At 46.8% G+C, this 19,027-nt stretch overlaps 1 protein-coding gene and 1 pseudogene across 2 annotated transcripts in view; one reads left to right on the top strand and one right to left on the bottom strand.

The window, feature by feature from the left end:
• GPAT4 (glycerol-3-phosphate acyltransferase 4) overlaps positions 1-14,784 on the bottom strand; it is a 48,265-nt gene extending 33,481 nt beyond the window's left edge. The window contains exon 1 of the mRNA XM_084879782.1: positions 14,641-14,784. The gene's annotated coding sequence lies outside the window, so the exon portion shown is untranslated. The remainder of the gene's footprint in view (positions 1-14,640) is intronic.
• LOC311620679 (small ribosomal subunit protein eS27-like) lies at positions 202-749 on the top strand (annotated as a pseudogene). The gene has a single exon. The product of its transcript is annotated as a small ribosomal subunit protein eS27-like (transcript).
• Positions 14,785-19,027: the final 4,243 nt, after the last annotated feature.

Here is a 19,027-nt window from a genome sequence, read left to right as displayed (position 1 = left end):
GATCAAACCTGCAACCCATACGCATGCCCTCAACCAGAAATCGAACTCACGACCCTGTGGTGTGTAGGCCAATGTCCTAACCACTGAGCAATACCAGCAAGGCTAGTTAAAAACATTCTAAAATTGACTGGGTATATATCTGTGAATATAATAAAAACCCGAATTGCACCTTTTTGGCAGTGATGTCCTCCCCATGACAGCATGCCTCTCACTAAGGATCTCCTTCATCCTCCCCAGAAAACACGAGAAGCACCACCTGGTACAGAGCCCCGATGCCTACTTCATGGAAGTGAAATGCGCAGGATGCTATAAAATCACCACCACCTTTAGCCATGCACAAACGGTAGTTTTGTGTGTTGGTTGCTTCACTGCCCTCTGCCATTCAACAGTAGGAAAAGCAAGGTTTTCAGAGGATGCTCCTTCAGAAAGAAGCAGCACTAAAAGCAACTCCAATCAAGATGAGTGGGGACGCACTATGCAGTTTGGCTGAATGGATAGAGCGTCGGCCTGGGGACTGAAGGGACCCATGTTCAATTCTGGCCAAGAGCTTATACCAAGGCTGCGGGCTTGATCCCCAGTAGGGGGTGTACAGGAGGCAGCCAATCAATGATTCTCTCTCATCAATGATGTTTCTATTTCTCTCCCTCTCCCTTCCTCTCAGAAATCAATAAAAAGATATATTAAAAAAAAAAAAAAGAAAAAAAAAAAGATGAGTGGGGAAGCATCCCATTAAATACATTTTGGATTAAAAACACACACCTGAACTGTACACTTTAAATGGGTGAATTGTATAGTATGTGAATTGTTTCTCAATTAAAAATCTCAGAGTTGTTGTTCAAAAAGAATAAACTGTTTAGCCCTGGCCAGTGTGGCTCAGTTGGTTGGGTGTTGATCCATATACCAAGAGGTGACCAGTTTGATTCCCAGTAAGGGCATGTGGCTGGTTTGTGGGCTTGATCCCTGATAGGGGGGCCGAGGGCAGCTGATTGATGTTTCCCTCTCATGTCCATGTTTCTCTCTCCCTCCCTTTCTCTCTGAAAAATTAATAAAAGAAATCTTTAAATAGACTGTTTAGGAAGATATTCACCCATATCTGGATTCTGCAGTATTAAACCAGATGTTCTAAACTTCCTTTCCAATCCAGATTTTTGGTTATGTGTCTTTAGTTAAAATAGTAGAATGTCAGAGAAGCAGTAAAGCATGACGACTCAATATACAGGGAATCAGACAAGTTGCACTCAAAACCAGCCTCCATTACTTTCTAGTTGTGTGACCTCAGGAAAATAAATCAACTTTCCATGCTTCAGTCTTCTCATCTGTAAAATGGGAATAATATGTATCCTATGATACTGCTGTGAAGACTGAACAGAATGCAAGTGATCAGTATAGTGCCTGACACAAAGTACTCAATAAATAGAAGTTATTACTAAGTAACTGTCACTACAAAGCTGGAGGCAATAATAATCCTATATAATAAAAGGTTAATATGCAAATCGACCAAATGGCAGAACAACCGGTTGCTATGATGCACACTGACCACCAGGGGGCAGACAGTCAACAAAGGAGTTGCCCACTGGTGGTCAGTACACTCCCACAGGGGGAGCACTGCTCAACAGGCTCATGGCTGGCGAGTGTAGTGGTGGTGGCAGGAGCCTATCCTGCCTGTGGTAAGGAGAGAGAGGTCCTGGACTGCAAGAGGGATGTCTGACTGCCAGCTTAGGCCTGATTCCAGGAGGATCGGGCCTAAGCCAGCAGCAGACATCCCCCAAGGGGTCCCAGACTGCATGAGGGTGAAGGCCAGGCTGAGGGCCCCCCGCAAACCCCCCCCCCCCCCCAGTGGATGAATGTCATGCACCAGGCCTCTAGTAAAATAATAAATTGCAACTTCAATAGTCAACCAATGAGAATTCTAGACCAACCTTTTTTTTTAATTTTTATTTTTTTTATGGCTCAAAACTGAGCCTTGGAAGAACTAAATAACTGAGACAAATTTAAAACTTGGCCAGTACCAGAGGCAGAACTAGAACTCAGATATTCTCCCCAGGCTGACCTCTCTTTTGCTTTGAGGCACCACTCATTTTTCCTAATGTACTGTCAAGACACAGACCCATCAAATACCCCAATTCTGATGTGATGGTAAACAAGCAAATGTGTGCAAGTACACAACAGAGTATGTGTGGTTTAACATTGAGTGTAACATCAAAAAAATAAGAAATTTGCTTGAAGAGGATGTTGCCGCTTAGGAGGATAGTGTATAAATGTGTCCAAGAAGACAGGAAAGCACTCAGGGCTACTAGATTAGAGTGAAACTGAAGTGCTAAAAAACAAGAATACACATACAGCCAACATTAATCCTGGATAAAATAAATGGTCCAAGACAAAGCCAGAATGATAGGCCAAAGAATAACTCAACTCATTATTATGAAGACAGGATTACAGTCAGTTTTAGGGTCTTGATCTAAGGTCACTCTGACCTTAAATATTTCCCCCTTGCCTAGAAAAGCTGGGTAATAAATAACATGGTACCAATTTCAACATAAGAAAAGCTGGGTAATAAATAACATGGTACCAATTTCAACATAAGTCTTCAAAGCTGGGGGGGGGGGGCGGGGTAGGGGGGTAGAAAAAGACAGGAAATAGTATATGTTTATATTTGGGGGCCATCAGTTTAAAAAAGAACAAACTGATTTTCTGGAGTTCTAAGACCCTAGACATTTCATTTACCAAGATGAACAGCTCAATTTCAAAATTTGTGTTTTACATTTGAATATTATTTATATAACTGGAAACAACTGCCTGGTCTTTTTCTTTTCTTAAAAAAACCATTTTTCTGGCCTGCCTGAGTAGCTCAGTGGTTGAGCATCGACCTATGATTCAGGAGGTCACGGCTGGATTTCAGGTCAGGGCACATGCATGGGTTATGGGCTCAATGCCCAGGAAGGGGCATGCAGGAGGCAGCCGATCAATGATGCTCTCTCATCATTAATGTTTCTCTCTCTCTCCCCCTCCTCTCTAAAATCAATTTAAAAATATTAAAAAAACAAAACAAAACACATATCCCAACTTTTCTGGTTTATTTCATTCAGCATTATTATTCTGAGAATCTTTCATGCATTAATAGTTCATTCCTTTTAATTGCTGAGTGTATTCTGTTGTATGGATATATCACAATGTTTATCCATTCACCTCCTGAAGGACATCTTGGTTGTTCCACCCTAGAACTGTTTCAAATAAAGCTGCTATCTACAATACAAGGCTTTGTATGAACATATGCTTTCACTTCTCTTGGGAAAATACCCAAATTGTGGAAAGACTGAAACTAAGGTAGGTGTATGTTTAGCTTTTTATGAAACTACCAAACCTCATTCTAAAGTGGTTGTACCATTTTGCTAGCAGTTTGTGAAAGTTCTACATCTTCACCAATACTTGACATATTAGGTCTAGTAATAATTAATGTCGTTTTCTAATACTTTTTTAATACAACAAAATTTAATCAACAATATAGTTGCCGTTGTTTTCTACTACTTGTGCCCAACGCTCAGGAAGCATTTTAATCCCTCTGTTGTAAAATTCTTGTGATTTTGATGCAAAAAATTCGGTCAATGCATTTTTGAGGCATTCTTCATTATTAAATTTTTTTTCCAAGAAGAAAGTTTTGCAAAGAACGAAACAAATGGTAATCGGAAGGGGCAATATCAGGAGAATATGCAGGTTGAGGGAGAACTTCCCATTCCAACTGGCGCAGTTTTTCAGCAGTGATTCTTGCAGTATGCGGTCGTGCGTTATCGTGGTGAAGAATTACGCCCTTCCGATTAATCAGCGCGGGTTCTTCTTCTCTTAAAGCTTGGGCTAACCTTTCCAATTGGGCACTATACACTGCACTTGTAATGGTTTGGTTAGATGGTAAAAGTTCATAATGAAGAATTCCTTTAAAATTCCACCAAACACACAACATCACTTTTTTCGCATGCAAGTCAGGTTTTGGCGTGGGCTGCGGAGCCTCATTTTTGTTCAACCATTGAGGCCGCCTTTTCAAATTAACATACAGCACCCATTCTTCATCTCCGGTAACAATTTGCTCTAAAAACGGCAAACGGTTTTGACGAGAGAGGAGCGAACTGCAAATTGTGACTCTTTGATTACGGTTGTTGTCGGTCAACTCATGAGGAACCCATTTTCCAAACTTTTGGACTTTGCCAAGTGCACGCAATTGATTGGAAATTGTTTTTTGTGAACAATTTAAAGTTGTCGCAAGCTCTTGTTGGGTAATTTGAGGATTTTGCACCAAAAGAGCTTGAAGAACTTCTTGATCAAAATTGGACACACAGCCTCGACCACTCTTGTCATCTAACGAAAAATTTCCCTCGCGAAATTTCTCAAACCAACGCTGGCATTTTCTGGCGCTAACTGCATCTTGACCAAGAGCACTACAGATGTTTTTTGCAGCCTCACTTGCTTTTCTTCCTAATTGGAACTCGTAAAGCATGCAGTGCTGAATATGCTCTTCATCCGCCATCTTCTTAGCCCTAGTTTTGCAACAAAAACCAAACCAAACACAAACTTTTTCAAGCAAAACTTGTTAATTGCACTTCACATGTTCTGTAGATACCACGTGTTTGAAGGTTATGTCAATACAAGTCAACGCCAAGCAAGATTTTAAACAAATGTTTAAAAACGACATTAATTATTACTAGACCCGATAATTGGTATTTTAATTTTACACATACTAGTGCAGTGGTCGGCAAACTCAGTCAACAGCCAAATATCAACAGTACAATGATGGAAATTTCTTTTGAGAGCCAAAAACAGACTTCTGTGCATGGGTCACGAAGTTTCAATCGCACTGTATGTGCACGCCCGCACGAGGTATTTTGTGGAAGAACCACACTCAAGGAGCCGAAGAGCCGCATGTCGCGAACCGCAGTTTGCTGACCACAGGGTTTGTGGATGTGAGGTGGTATCTGAAAGTTTTAATTTGTATTTCTCTAATGACCAATGATATTGAGCATCTTTTCATGTGCTAATTTGCCACCTGTGTATCTTTTCTGATGAAATGTTCAAATCTTTTGCCTATTTTTTATTAGGTTATTTTATTATTGAATTTGTTACAGGCCATTTTTTAGTAGTCAAGCTTTTCCTCCCCAATGACTAAAGTCTCATTTAAAATGAGAAAGCATTACTACTGAATTATACTTGAGAATGGTTAAGATGGCCCTAATCGGTTTGGCTCAGTGGGTAGAGCATTGGCCTGTAGACTCAAGGGTCCTTGATTTGATTCTGGTTAAGGGGATGTATTTTGGTTGCAGGCACATCCCCAGTTGGGGGTGTGCAGAAGGCGGCTGATTGATGTTTCTCTCTCATTGATGTTTCTCTTTCTCCCTCTCCCTTCCTCTCTGTAAAAAATCAATAAAATGTGTACAAGAAAAAAAAAGAATGGTTTAGATGGTTTTAAAAAAATGAGGAAATTAATCCCACAGACAACAAAAGGAGGAGAAAGCATTTTTCACAAAGGCACAAAATTTATGAAACAGATTTCTTTGTTCAACTCACCACAAACTTGAAATAATACTAACTGTTCAAAGAAAAATCACTAGAACATGAAAGACAAAAAAACCCCAATGACCACAACCACAACCTCTACGTTAACCTCAGAACTGAATGTTACTAAGCAACATAAAACACCCCATCTTTATGCTCAGCTGACAGTGACCCTGTGCTGCACAATACAGCAGCCACCAACACATGACTCCTGAGCACATGAAAGTGGCTGGGCCAAAATGAAATATTCTATAAAGTACACATTGGATTTCAATGACTTAGGATGAAAAAAATGAAGGCCTCATTAATAATGTATATACTGGTTACATGTTTAAGTGATATTCTAGATAATTTTGGTTAAATAAAATATATTCTTAAAATTACCGTATTTTTCGGACCATAAGACGCACCGGACCATAAGATGCACCAGTTTTTAGAGAAGGGAAATGAAGAAAAAAAGATTCTGAAACAAATAGTGTCCTAAAATATTTTATGTGCATTAAAACCCAATATCACAGTCATAAACACATGTAATCAACCCTGTAAAGTAAACAGCAGCATTTAGAACCACTTTAGAGCCGGGCAAGCACACAGAGACCACACAGAGCCGGGCAAGTAAAAAAACTTTTTTTTTACAGTATATGTGTAGGCTATATTTGGACCATAAGACGCAGGGACGTTTTCCCCCCACTTCTGGGGGAAAAAAGTGCGTCTTATGGTCCGAAAAATACGGTATTTTTTTTTTGGGGGGGGGGAGACACACACAAATCTATAATAACAGGTGCCTGATTGGTTGCTGCCCACAAGCACCCGGATTGGGCCAGGGATTGACCCTGCAACCCAGGTATGTGCTCTTGACCAGGAATAGAACCTGTGGCCATTCAGTGCACAGGCCACCACTTCAATCACTGAGCCACAACAGCCAGGGCACTCTTTTTACATTTTTTATAAGTAGGTATTATTATATAGGCTTATATTATACTAGAGGCCTGGTGCATAAAATTCATACACGGGGAAGGAGGGGTCCCTCAGCCTGGCCTGCACCCTCTCCAATCTGGGACCCCTTGGGGGATATCCGACTGCCTTTCACAATCCAGGACCACTGGCCCCTAACCACCTCTGCCTGCCTGCCTGATCGTTCCTAACTGCTCCCCCTACTGGCCTGATCACCCCTAACTGCTCCCCTACTGGCCTGATGGCCCCTAACCGCTTCTGCGTTACCCCACACCCAAGACCCAGGATTCCCTCCTCCGGCTGGAGCAGGCACTCGGGACCCAGGCTTCCCTCCCTGTGGCTGGCCATAGGCACCCAGGACCCCAGCCAGCTTCGCCCAGGCTGGCCACAGCTGCAGGGTATGGTGAGCGGCTTATCCCTCTCCCGGGCCACATGTGCAGCCGCTGTCGCCCAGACCATACAGCAGTCAGCTTGTCCCTCTCTGGGCCGCAGCCTGGTTGGTCCCCATTCCTCTCTCCCGTGTTGAGTGTCTGAGCCATAATAGCATGATGGTGTGAGGGTGTGACAACCATTTGCATATTATCTCTTTATTATATAGGATTTCTACTGGGTAGCAGTGGTCAAATACTTGTAAAGCAGAGCCTGAAAATAATACATCTTTAACAGGTAAGAAAAAAATATATACTTTTCCCCCCTCCCAATTCCTCCAAGGCATGAACAAAATGATACAATACAAAGTGTTTGCCCCTGGAACTCAGGAGCTGTCTTAGGTTTGAGCAATAGTTCTGTTACTATCTGGTCTATTAGTTACTAGCTTCCCTGGATTTAAGTTTCTTCACCAGTTTTTGTCTTTTAATTTAAAAAGTCAAGAAAACTAATATGCTCCTACTTTTCACAAAGGATTATTCTAATAATGCAGATCCTGAGCTTATAGTTTAATAGGAGGTACAAACAAAACACACAACTATCATACAAGACAAAATAAAGAGTTCCAAAAAGGGAGACAAGCCTCTGTGATTGTATGGCATGTACATATGACATGTATGTAAGTGCTTTAAAGGTGAAACTCTACCTTAAAGGAGTTAGGAAAAACTCCAAGAACTTGTAACTTTCCTAACTCTACAATTCTGTACTCTTACAAAGCATTCATCATGCTAGTGTAAGCATCATTATGTAGCTTAGGACATTACATGGAACTTAGGACATTTGGTCAATCCTCCCATAAGTAAGCATAATGGTACATAAGATGTAAATGACATACCACAATGAGGCTCTTTTACTTGAAGAAACAATTCTGCAGTATAATTCAAGCTTAAATCTCTGGCCTGTATCTCCAGAAAGTAAGAGATTTTTTCAAATAAAAGGTAACTTTTTGTGATATGCATACAGACGAGAAGTGGTTTATTCTTTAGCAGAAAATAGCAACTTAAACTAAAATCCTGATAGACTAACCATGCACCCTTTTTAACACCATAAACACAAACAATCCCACAAAATACACAATCCCTCTACCCCATGTCTCCAGGGGTGATGATTTACCGAGACACCGAGATGCTGTTATTCCAGTAGTACATCCATAAACTGGATGTTATAGAATAGTAAAAATCTAGGAAAATTCCAGAACAAGGGAATAGGGAAAGTTATACAAATAGTTAAAGAGCAGTTTGCAGCCACCTAATAAATGCAATCTTCCCTAAACTTCAGACTAAATGGTTTGCACTTCTCCCCAACCAGAGGGTAACTAGCTTAAGGTCCTCAGGGAGCAGGCCCCTGCCATTCTCTTCCCCATCTCCTCCTCCTAACCTCTAGGGGTGTCGAACTCAATCAGAGAAGGGGCCAAAATCTAAAATCCAGCCTAAATCGCGGGCCGAATGGTTTACTGAACAGTCATAAACTGACAATGTCATAAACTGACAGCGGAGTGCAGTGATGACAGCGCGGTGCGGGCCACATTGCAAGGCCTGGCGGGCTGGATTTGGCCCGCGGGCCTTATGTTTGACACATGTGCTCTAAGGGATCCCATGAGACTTGCAACCATGGGAGCAAAGGACAGCAGCAGCTCACCCTGTCTCCAGGCCCCCCCTCTCTGTCTTCCCAGTGAGCCAAAACAGCCCAGTCTATCTTATTGCTTCTTCTAGGCATTCCCTGTTTCGCTCTCCTAAGTATAGTTTTGCTGTGGTCAATAAATTCTTGCTTGCTTTTCTACACTTTGTCTTTTGATTTAAATCTTTCCCTTGCCCTAGCTGGTTTGGCTCAGTGGATAGTGTAGGTCTGCAGACTGGAGTCCCAGATTCAATTTTGGTCAGGGGCATGTGCCCAGGTTGCAGGCTCGATCCTCCAGTGTGGGGCATGTAGGAGGCAGCCAATCAATGATTCTCTCTCATCATTGATGTCTCCCTCTCTCTCTTTCTCCCTTCCTCTCTGAAATCAATAAAAATATATTATGGAAAAAAAATAACACAAAAAAACCTTGCTCTGAGTCTCCCTGGTAACATCTTTGAACTGAGGGCTCGGCATCTCCCCAGTAACAGATACACATGTTAACTATTATTTAGGTCACAAACTCACAAAAGTCCGCACTGAAAGAGATTTATAAACAATTATGTTACATTATATAAACTGAACTCAAAGAACTCTATACACCTTGGAGACTATCTCATTTTAAAAGAAAATTGAGGCACAAGTACTGAACTTAGCTGTCTTTCTTGAGATAGGAAATTTCAATAGCATAAAGCGTGCTAGGAAATACATACATAGTAAAAAAAAAAAACAAAAAAACCAACCCCACAATTCATCCAGCCCAGGATCCTTATCTGTTAATGGCAAGAAAGAATGTTTTTTGGAAAGTGCTATTCTCCCCGATATCAAGAACAAAACCTCTGGGGTATATTCCAAATACTATTAAATAGCTGTGAATGTTACCTCATCTTTTAAAAGCGTGTTCTTATTATCAGTCTGCTATTCTAGTTCTAGGGTCACAACTTTCCCATGTGTCTGAAAAGCTATGATTAGACATTTGCCCCCAATGTAGTTTAAGAACTAATTTGAGGCATATCTCCTAGTTCAGGGGTCAGCAAACTGCGGCTCTTTGGCCCCTTGAGTGTGGCTCTTCCACAAAATACCACGGACTTGGTGAGTCTACTTTGAAAAAGTGGCGTTAGAAGAAGTTTAAGTTTTTTTTTTTTGTTTTTTTTTTTTTTTTCAAATCAATCTTTATTGTTCATATTATTACAAAGGTTCCTCATTTCTTCCCCCCTCCACCAGGTTCCCACCCCACCCTCCGCCCCCTCCCCATCCCCCATTGTCCTCATCCATAGGTGCACAGTTTATGTTCAGTCTCTTCCTCCCTCCCTTTCCCCGATAGTAAATCCCTTTTCAGATAGTAAATCTGTTACTTAGCATTATCTCATATCAATAATACCTCCACATGCCCAATGATACACTTCACACAAAAGACATTTCCAAATAGGTCAACCAGCCTCATCCAGGCCCCACCCAAGGCACTTACAGATCAACACCCCAGCGCTATACTAACTCAACACATCCAGATCTAAGCCTTCATCACTTGATTCAGCAGACCCTCAAGTTCCCGCAAAAGTTTCCAGCCATGTCTGAGAGGCAGCCGTGGGCAGGTACAGGCGAGGAGCGAGCTGTTTCGGGCCTGGCTGCTCCGGGCCTGGCCTCTGTTGCTCTGGTTCGTTCCACAACCAGCTGCTCCAGGTCTGGTCACTGCCGCTCCCGACCTAGTTGCTCTGGACTTGGCTGTTGCTGCTACAGGCCTGGCCGCACCCGACCCGGCTGCTCTGGGACCGGTTGCTCCGGTCCCGGCCGCTCCGGGCCTGGCCGCTCCCAGCCTGACAGCCGCTGCTCCGGGCCTGGCTGCTCCCAGCCTGGCAGCCATTGCTCCTGGCCTGGCCGCACCAGACCCGGCTGCTCCGGGCCTGGCCGCTCCCAGCCTGGCAGCCGCTGCTCCTGGCCTGGCCGCACCAGACCCGGCTGCTCCGGGCCTGGCCGCTCCCAGCCTGGCAGCGGCTGCTCCGGGCCTGGCCGCACCAGACCCGGCTGCTCCGGGCCTGGCCGCTCCCAGCCTGGCCGCCGCTGCTCCGGGCCTGGCCGCACCAGACCCGGCTGCTCCGGGCCTGGCCGCTCCCAGCCTGGCAGCCGCTTCTCCAGGCCTGGCCACTCCCAGCCTGGCAGCCACTGCTCCGGGCCTGGCCGCACCAGACCCGGCTGCTCTGGGCCTGGCCGCTCCCAGCCTGGCAGCCACTGCTCCGGGCCTGGCCGCACAAGACCCGGCTGCTCCGGGCCTGGCCGCTCCCAGCCTGGCAGCCACTGCTCCTGGCCTAGCCGCACCAGACCCGGCTGCTCCGGGCCTGGCCGCTCCCAGCCTGGCAGCCGCTGCTCCTGGCCTGGCCGCACCAGACCCGGCTGCTCCGGGCCTGGCCGCTCCCAGCCTGGCAGCTGCTGCTCCGGGCCTGGCCGCTCCCAGCCTGGCAGCCGCTGCTCCGGGCCTGGCCGCACCAGACCCGGCTGCTCCGGGCCTGGCCGCTCCCAGCCTGGCAGCCGCTGCTCCGGGCCTGGCCGCACCAGACCCGGCTGCTCCGGGCCTGGCCGCTCCCAGCCTGGCAGCTGCTGCTCCGGGCCTGGCCGCTCCCAGCCTGGCAGCCGCTGCTCCGGGCCTGGCCACACCAGACCCGGCTGCTCCGGACCTGGCTGCTCCCAGCCTGGCAGCTGCTGCTCCGGGCCTGGCCGCTCCTAGCCTGGCAGCCGCTGCTCCAGGCCTGGCCACACCAGACCCAGCTGCTCCGGGCCTGGCCGCTCCCAGCCTGGCCGCCGCTACTCCGGGCCTGGCCGCACCCGACCCGGCTGCTCCGAGCCTGGCCGCTCCCAGCCTGGATTCTTCGTGGTTGTCTACTGCTGTTCTGGGCCTGGCTGCTCCCAACCCGGCTGCTCTGGGCCGGGCTTCTCCGGGCCCAGCCACTCCGTGTCTGGGTGTTCCTGGACTGGCCACCCTGGGCTTGGCCGCCTCTGCCTCAGGCCTGGCTGCCACTGCCCCAGGTCTGGCTGCTCCAGTGCTGGCCGTTGATGCTCTTGTTCTGGCTGCTGCTGTTCTGGGGCCTGGCCATTGCTGCTCCGGGCCCAGCTGCCACTGCCTTGTGCCTGGCCACTCTAGGCCTGGTCGCCGCTGTTCCAACATTCTGTCTCTTTTTTCTCTTCTTTTTTTTTTTCTTTTTTTAAAAAAAACAACAAAACGCATTTATGTTGCAATGTTGGCTGGTGCGTTGAGTTCTGACTTAGTCTTTGATTTTTCAAGATCTTCTTTGTATTCTTTCTTAAGTAATTTTACTATCATTTGCTCTCACTTGATTTCTTCACATTGAGAACTTCTTTGGTTTCTTCCTCCTTGTCCTGGGAGCTCAGCAGGTTGGCCTGTGGCACCCCTTTGTTCTCCGCGGGCTCCCGCGCTGCTCCAGCCTGTTGCCGGGGTCGGCGCCGCCCAGGAAGCAGCCCCCGTCCTTGGCTCCGTTGCCAGCGCTCAGCAGTCGAAGGCTCAGGGGCACCCCCCCCACTGGGGGCCCCGTCGCCCGGCTCCTTGCTGGCGCCCGGCTGGCCGGTGTCCGGCAGGGGCTCCTGCTCCTTGTGGCGTTCCTCCAGTCTGGAGCTTTCTTTCTCCCTCCCACTAGGGGAGTCCAGGATCAGAGTCAACAGACTGTCCTCTGCGCACAGTGTGCGCAACTCCGGGGGCTCGGCCTTTCGCCGCGCTCCCAGGACTCCACCTCACAGCCCCGTCTCCCCCTGCCCGAGCCTGGGTCCCCAGGGACTGGCCCAGACCTGGAGTTCGGGGAGGTCTGGACTGAGGCTCAGAGCTGCCGCCGGAGGCTTTGTTTCTTCCGGCTAGGGTAATCCAGCATCAGAGTCAACATTCAGTCCTCTGCGCGCCATGTGCGCGCGACTCCGGGGGCCCCGCATTTCGCCGTCCCCCGGGATTGTCTCCCCCTGCCGGAGCCTGGGTCCCCAGGGTCTGGCACATAACTTGGGGCTCAGCGCTGCCGGTTCGGGGGTTCAGCCCAGGCTGGGGGTTCTATTTCCTTCCTGCTAGGGAACGCCAGGCAGCACCCAGCCCTCTCCTCCTCTCCGGCTGCGACCTCTCCGCGTGCGCGTGCGTGCGAGCGCGCAGCATGTCTCCGTACCTTAGGCTTTTTTTCAGCTCCTCTGATTTTCCTTCTGGTTTTCTCCCTCCTTCCTATTGTAGAGTTTTCAGTCAGTCGACTACCTGTAGCTCTGGGCAATGTCCACTCTACATTTTAGTTGTATTCCTTTGAAATTGTTGTGAGCTGCTGCGGCTAGGTGTATACCCGAGCAGCCATCTTGGATCCTCTCCCAGGTGTTTTTCAGAAGTTTAAGTTTTAAAAGTTTGGCTCTCAAAAGAAATTTCAATCATTGTACTGTTGATATTTGGCTCTGTTGACTAACGAGTTTGCCGACCACTGTCCTAGTTGTATTACACCAGAATTTGGTGGGAAAGGTTTTCACATTTACCTGTCGAAACCCTTCAGTGTAAGAGTTTTTGGTCATAGATAGCCCTTCCACACATTTCTCTCTCCTGAAGACAACCTAAAGCAAGCAGTATAGTACAGTGGAAAGAACAAGCGGAACGAGCACAGAGTTGGGAGATCTCTCCTCATCTCAGTTCAGCTCTGATTCCTGTAGATCTGGACTGAACCTCTCTGGACCTTTTTCGGGCTCATCAAAAATGAAAAGTTAGACAAGATGACCTAGAAGTTCTCATCCTGACCTGAAAGACCTTGTTTTAACCTCCCCTCCAGCATCCAGCAACTTAATCATTTTATAATAGATACCCTTTTCTAGTCCTTCTCCAGGGCTATATGTGTTTCTTATCTGAAGGACTTCTAATAGCAGACCGTGTCCCAATAAAAGTACATGATGACTATTAGCAAGATTTTAATTCTGAATCTCAAGCTACTTTTGACATTAAGGATTTATCCCAAAGATACAAAGGAGGGGGAAACGGATGGGGACATGGATTGGAAAAGGCTTAGCCATACAGTGAGCTGTGGGGGCTGGATGATGGCTATCTGATTTACTATTCTATCTACTTATGAATGTTGCAAATCCTCCAGCATATAAAGTTGAAAAATGCAACAAAAAAACACACACAACAAAACAAAACACGACATCACTGTCAAAGGGAGAAAAGAATACCGTACAGGAATTATCACTGGACTCTTTTCTACAGTCTTTGGCATAAGGATAATTGCTGTTCACACCATTTCCCTTGGGTTTGAGATAGAATCTACAAGACCTGAAACTAAGCAAAGCCACTCAAAGTCTGGCCAAAATTAAGGAAAATGAGCCAGAGAAGAAATCCTTCAACCGATCCCGGGGTTACGGATGAGATCCAAGGCAGGAGGGCATGGGCAGGGAGAGGCACTAACAGACACACCAGAATGGAACTTCCTTCCACGGGGCTGTGCTATTATGTTTCCTATGGTGCATTTCCCCCAACTTTTCAACTGCCGGAGTTAATCCCTATGCGAAACGGAAAGTGAGGAAGCAAACACGACCCTCTGGTAGGAGGATGCCTCGCAGGGCGTGGAATCAAAACGGGAAGGCAAGGGATTTCGGGGGTAAAAAAAAAAAAAAAAAAAGAGGGGGGGGGCGGGGAACGGGGCTCCTTTGGAGAACAAGAGAGAATAGATATCCCCGGAAAGCCGAAGGACAGAGGAAAGGAAATCATAGGCGAAGGCACTTCCTCGAGACGTCTAACCCCTTCCCCCCCCCCCTCCCCAGCATCACAGCTGCACCCCCGGGCGGCAGGGGATGGAGCGCTCGGGGGAGGGGGGGGGGGCTCCCCCGGAATCGAGAGGACCCGGGAATCCGTCGCGGGGGGGACCGGGGAAGGCCCGGGCTCCCGGCGCAGGGGCGGCGGAAGGGGCGCGGACGGTTCCACTGCCGCCGCCGCGGGGCGGGACGCTCCGACCGGCCGGGCCACCCCGGGAAGCCGCGATGGTGCCTCCTGACGGGCGGCCCCGCACCGCAGGCACCGCGCCCCGCACCCCGCGCCCTTTCGTCGGCTCCCCCGGGGACCGGTGACCTTCAGGGGGGAGGCGGCGGGGTCCTACTCACCCGCCGCGAGGCTGCGAAGCTCCAGACCCCTCCGGTGCGGGCCCTCCCCCCTGGCCCGCCGCCGCCGCGGCCGAGGCGTGCGTCAGGCGTGCGCGCGCAGCCTTTGTCTACGCCGCTCTGACGTGACCCCGCGTCCCCCCCGCCCTCCCGCCGGCGGGTCTCACGCCCCTCGCCCTGGCGCGCGCCGGGCCTGATGGGGCGGCGGGGCGGGGAGGGGGAGGGATAGGGGCGGGGGGTCGCGGGCCGGGCGGGGCGGGGCGGGGCGGGGAGGTGATGCCGCGTCAGCAGCTCGAGTGGGCGCGCCCGGGGAACCGCCGAGCCGCCCCCAGGCAAGCGGAGCGGGGGTGGCTCTGTCCCAGGCGGGCGGTGCTGCAGAGCCTGGGACTGGGACTGCACCCCGAGGCCCGGTACCCCCCTGCCCCCCGCATTCCTGCTCTAATAGGAGGCGCGCTTTCTCTATAGGGGTCTCCCCTGAGTTGCGCCTGAGCCGAACACTGGCTCCTGGCCCTAGGTTTCGTTTGGTAGCGTCCGTTCTGGGAGGATGGTATCGGTCCCGATTAGGGAGAGGAGGCTGAGTCACCACGTCGCCTCGTCCTCCTGGGGATGTTGTGATGATGCAGGGAAGGACAGCTCACGGTCTGGCGCTCAGGAAATTTTAGCTGCCGCCGCCACCATCACCACAGCAGCATCCCGGTCTCACCTGCCTTCCTCGGGAAGCCAAGGCGTGCAGGGGGCTGGTATGCAGGATCCCTCCCTGCAGCCACCTTCCAGGTCTACCCTCAGTGTGGAGCTCATCTCGCCACTAAAGGCGGGCTGGTGCCTGCTGGAGTTCGCACGTGACTTTCTCACCATCTCTTCAGACTTCAATGCCTAGCTCAGGCTTATCATCTCCCCTAAAATAGGTCCTCCTTAAAAGGCGGTTGTTGGTTTTTTTGTTTTTGTTTTTTTTGCCTCCAATACCAAGCCCTCCCTTGCTTATTCCACTTACAAGTAGTCCGTCATCTGCTCTCTCCTGTGTGTTCATGTTTACATTTTTTTTCACAACCTTTGTCATTGGTATAATTCTTTGTATGTAATAATTTTGAAATTTAAAAATGTTTCTCACATATTAGAGACCGAACAAAAATAGTGTTGATTGGTTCTTTGCCCAATCAAATAGTGGACTTAGTTATTGGGTATACACACACACAGAGTCTGCAAACATTTACTGGCACAGTCCCTAAACTTTACCACAGGAAGGCAATCAAACTTCCCTCTGAAGAGAAAACCAACAAGAACTGGCTTAATATATAGTTCCCTTAGGCTTCGCATATTTGTTTGCCAAGGTCAATGATCTGGACAGATCTCTGGCATATTCGTTTTTAGAAATGAGTAATACAAATGGGAAAGATAAAATGAGCAAGTAATGCTTGAAAAATTAGACAGAAAGCAGATTTATCTATAGAGAAGGCCCACTGCCTATATCATGACCAGGTTTATGTTCTACATTAAATTCCTTGTCACTGTGAATTTGGACTGTCTTTAGATTATTTTTGAAGGCATTTTCATATTCTATAAAAAACTATGTGAATACTTTTTAAAAACCTCATGTAAGATAGTCCATTCAAAGAAGGGGATCAGCCCTGGCCCATGTGGCTCAGAGTGTCATCCTATGCACTGGGTCATGGGTTTGATTCCCTGTCAGGGCACATTCCATGGGTTGAGGGTTTGCAAAGGCAACTGGTATTTCTCACCTCAATGTTTTTCTCCCTCTCCTTTCTTCTTCTTCTCCTTCTTCTTCTTCTTCTTCTCCTTCTCCCCCTCCTCCTCCTCCTCCTCCTCCTCCTCCTCCTCCTCCTCCTCCTTCTTCTTCTTCTCTCTCTCTCTCTCTCTCTCTCTCTCTCTCTCTCTCTCTCATCAATGAAAAACAAATCCTTGGGTGAGGACTAAAAAATAATAATTTAAAATTTAAATCCTATAAAAAGAAAAGCAGAGGATCATAGTGTTAAGGTCCCATAGCGTTAAGGTCTCATAGTGTTAAGAAGTTTAACAACCCCCCACCCCTTCCATCCTAACTTTGAGCTCATTTCCCGAAACATGCCTCTACAGTCATTGTCTTTGCTGTGTATATGGCACATAGTACTGTTAACCTGGGAAGATACTCCTTTGAAAGATACTCTTTCCTGTAGTAGAGTGCTGCCATGAGTATGCTGTATACCTTCTTTCCCTTCCACAGACACCATCCACATGTGCAAAGCCTCTGACATTCATTTGGAAGCAAATTCACATTTGCTTACTACGGAACCAGCAACACCGATACTCATTTCCAAGCACAAGGTGAAAAAAGGGCCCAAATTAACCAAAGGCATCTTTTTTGTTTTAAATTTTTAATTGTGGTAAAGCACATATAAAATTTACCATCTTCACCATTTCTAGGTGTGCAATTCAGTAGCGTTAAGTATATTCACATTGTTATGTAATTGGTCTCTGGACATTTTTTTATCTTGAAAAGTGGAAACTTTCCATTGTCCCTCCCCCAGCCCCAGGAAACCATCATTCTACTTTCTGTTTCTATGAGTTTGACTACTATATCCTCATACTCATAGTCATACCTTATATAAGTGAAATAATACAATATTTGTCTTTTTGTGACTGGCTTATTTTACTTAGCATAATGTCCTCCAGGTCCATCCCATGTTGTAGCATGTGTCAGAATGTCCTTCCTCTTAAGGCTGAATAATATTCCATCTTATGCATATACCACATTTCCTTTACTCATTCATCCTTGATGGGCATTTGAATCGCTTCTACCTTTTGGCTATTGTGAATAATGCTGCTACGAACGTGAATATAAAATATCTGAGATCCTGCATTCAATTCTTTTGGCCATATACCTAAAGTAGGATTGCTGAATCATGTGGTAATTCTATTTTCAGTATTTTGAGGAATTGCCATTTGAGATGCTCTTCTTTGGTATATGAGTCTAGAGTTGGGAGGAGAGAATTGGGCTAGTGATGCAAATTTGAAAGTCATCAGAATATGGATGATACAAATGCTGAGTCAGATTCATGCAAGCATGCTCAGACTTAAGAAGTAGAGACTTTGTAGTTAAGAGCAAAATGAAGACATTTTTTAGTCCATTTCCACACTGTGGTCCCAATTTGAAAATACATATACTCAATTTTGCCAATTCACACAAGGATGAGCTAGTTTTGATTAATGACTTGTAGTAATCAAACCTACAGGAGACACTGATAATAAGAGAGGGCTCAGTTATTAATTTAGGTGGATAATGGAAAATGCAGAACCAACTAGAATAACAGAATCAATAGGTCAGCTTATACTCTTAGCAGTAGGAAATCTACTTAGGAAACCAAATCAACAAAAACAGCTCAGCAGCTTCTGCATTGAGCATCTGTCCCCTGGTGGTCAGTACGCACCATAGCTACAGGTTGGCCGGCTGCCTAGGCTTTTATATAGATAGATTTTCCATATTTCCCTAACACTTTCTATGTGTCTCTAACATTATTTATTATTAGGGATTACCTATTTGTATGTTTGGCTCCCCTCACTGGGCTGTGAGTTTTGTTTTATTCATCTTTGTATACCCAATAGTTTACATAATGTCTGGCACATAGCAATGGCTCAATAAATGTTTGTTGAAAAAGTGAAAACTCAGGATGACTATGAGAAACTTGAAAAATAATGTATGCATTCAATAAAACCAGAGAGGGTCGGACCTGCATTGCCACCATCTGTCCATCATTCAGATATCATTACTGACATGTACACATAAGGAACTATTTGACATTGAAACTGAGTCTCAGAACTGTTAGACATTGAAATTGGGACTCAAACATTTTTTGTTATTATATGTTTATTTCTAGTCTGCAGTTGCAAGACTTTTTAAAGAAAAGAAATGGGGGGGGGGATAGATATAGAGGTAAAGAACCATTGAACAGACTGCCAAACTACAGAGGGAAGGCAGGGGAGGTTGAGGGAGGGTGCTGTAAGAGATCAACCGAAGGACTTGTATGCATGCATATAAACATAATCAATGGATACAAGACACTGGGCTGGGGGGTGGGGGGCAGACAGGTGAAGGCATATGATGGTGGGTAGGGGAGGCTGGGGGAAATCAAAGGAGGGGAAAAGGAGACATATGTACTACTATTTGTAATACTTCAAATAAAAAAAACTTAAAAAAAAACCTAGTACTTAATGCATGAAATTTGGTAGACAATATAGGGGTATGTGGAAAAATAATAAGAAGGGTTTTTAAGAGCAAAAATTGATATTTATCAAAGCTCACTGAATGGAAACATTACCTACCTAGGAAAGAATGTCATAAATTAGACCAGCTTATCTTAATCTGGATGTTTCAGAAGTCAAGGGAGTCCTTGGCCAC

This window comes from Pipistrellus hanaki (genome assembly GCF_964339955.1).
Source record: "Pipistrellus hanaki genome assembly, chromosome: 3".
Lineage (NCBI taxonomy): Eukaryota > Metazoa > Chordata > Mammalia > Chiroptera > Vespertilionidae > Pipistrellus > Pipistrellus hanaki.
The sequence above is the reverse complement of the archived record's forward strand: the minus strand, read 5'-3'. Positions and strand labels throughout refer to the sequence as shown.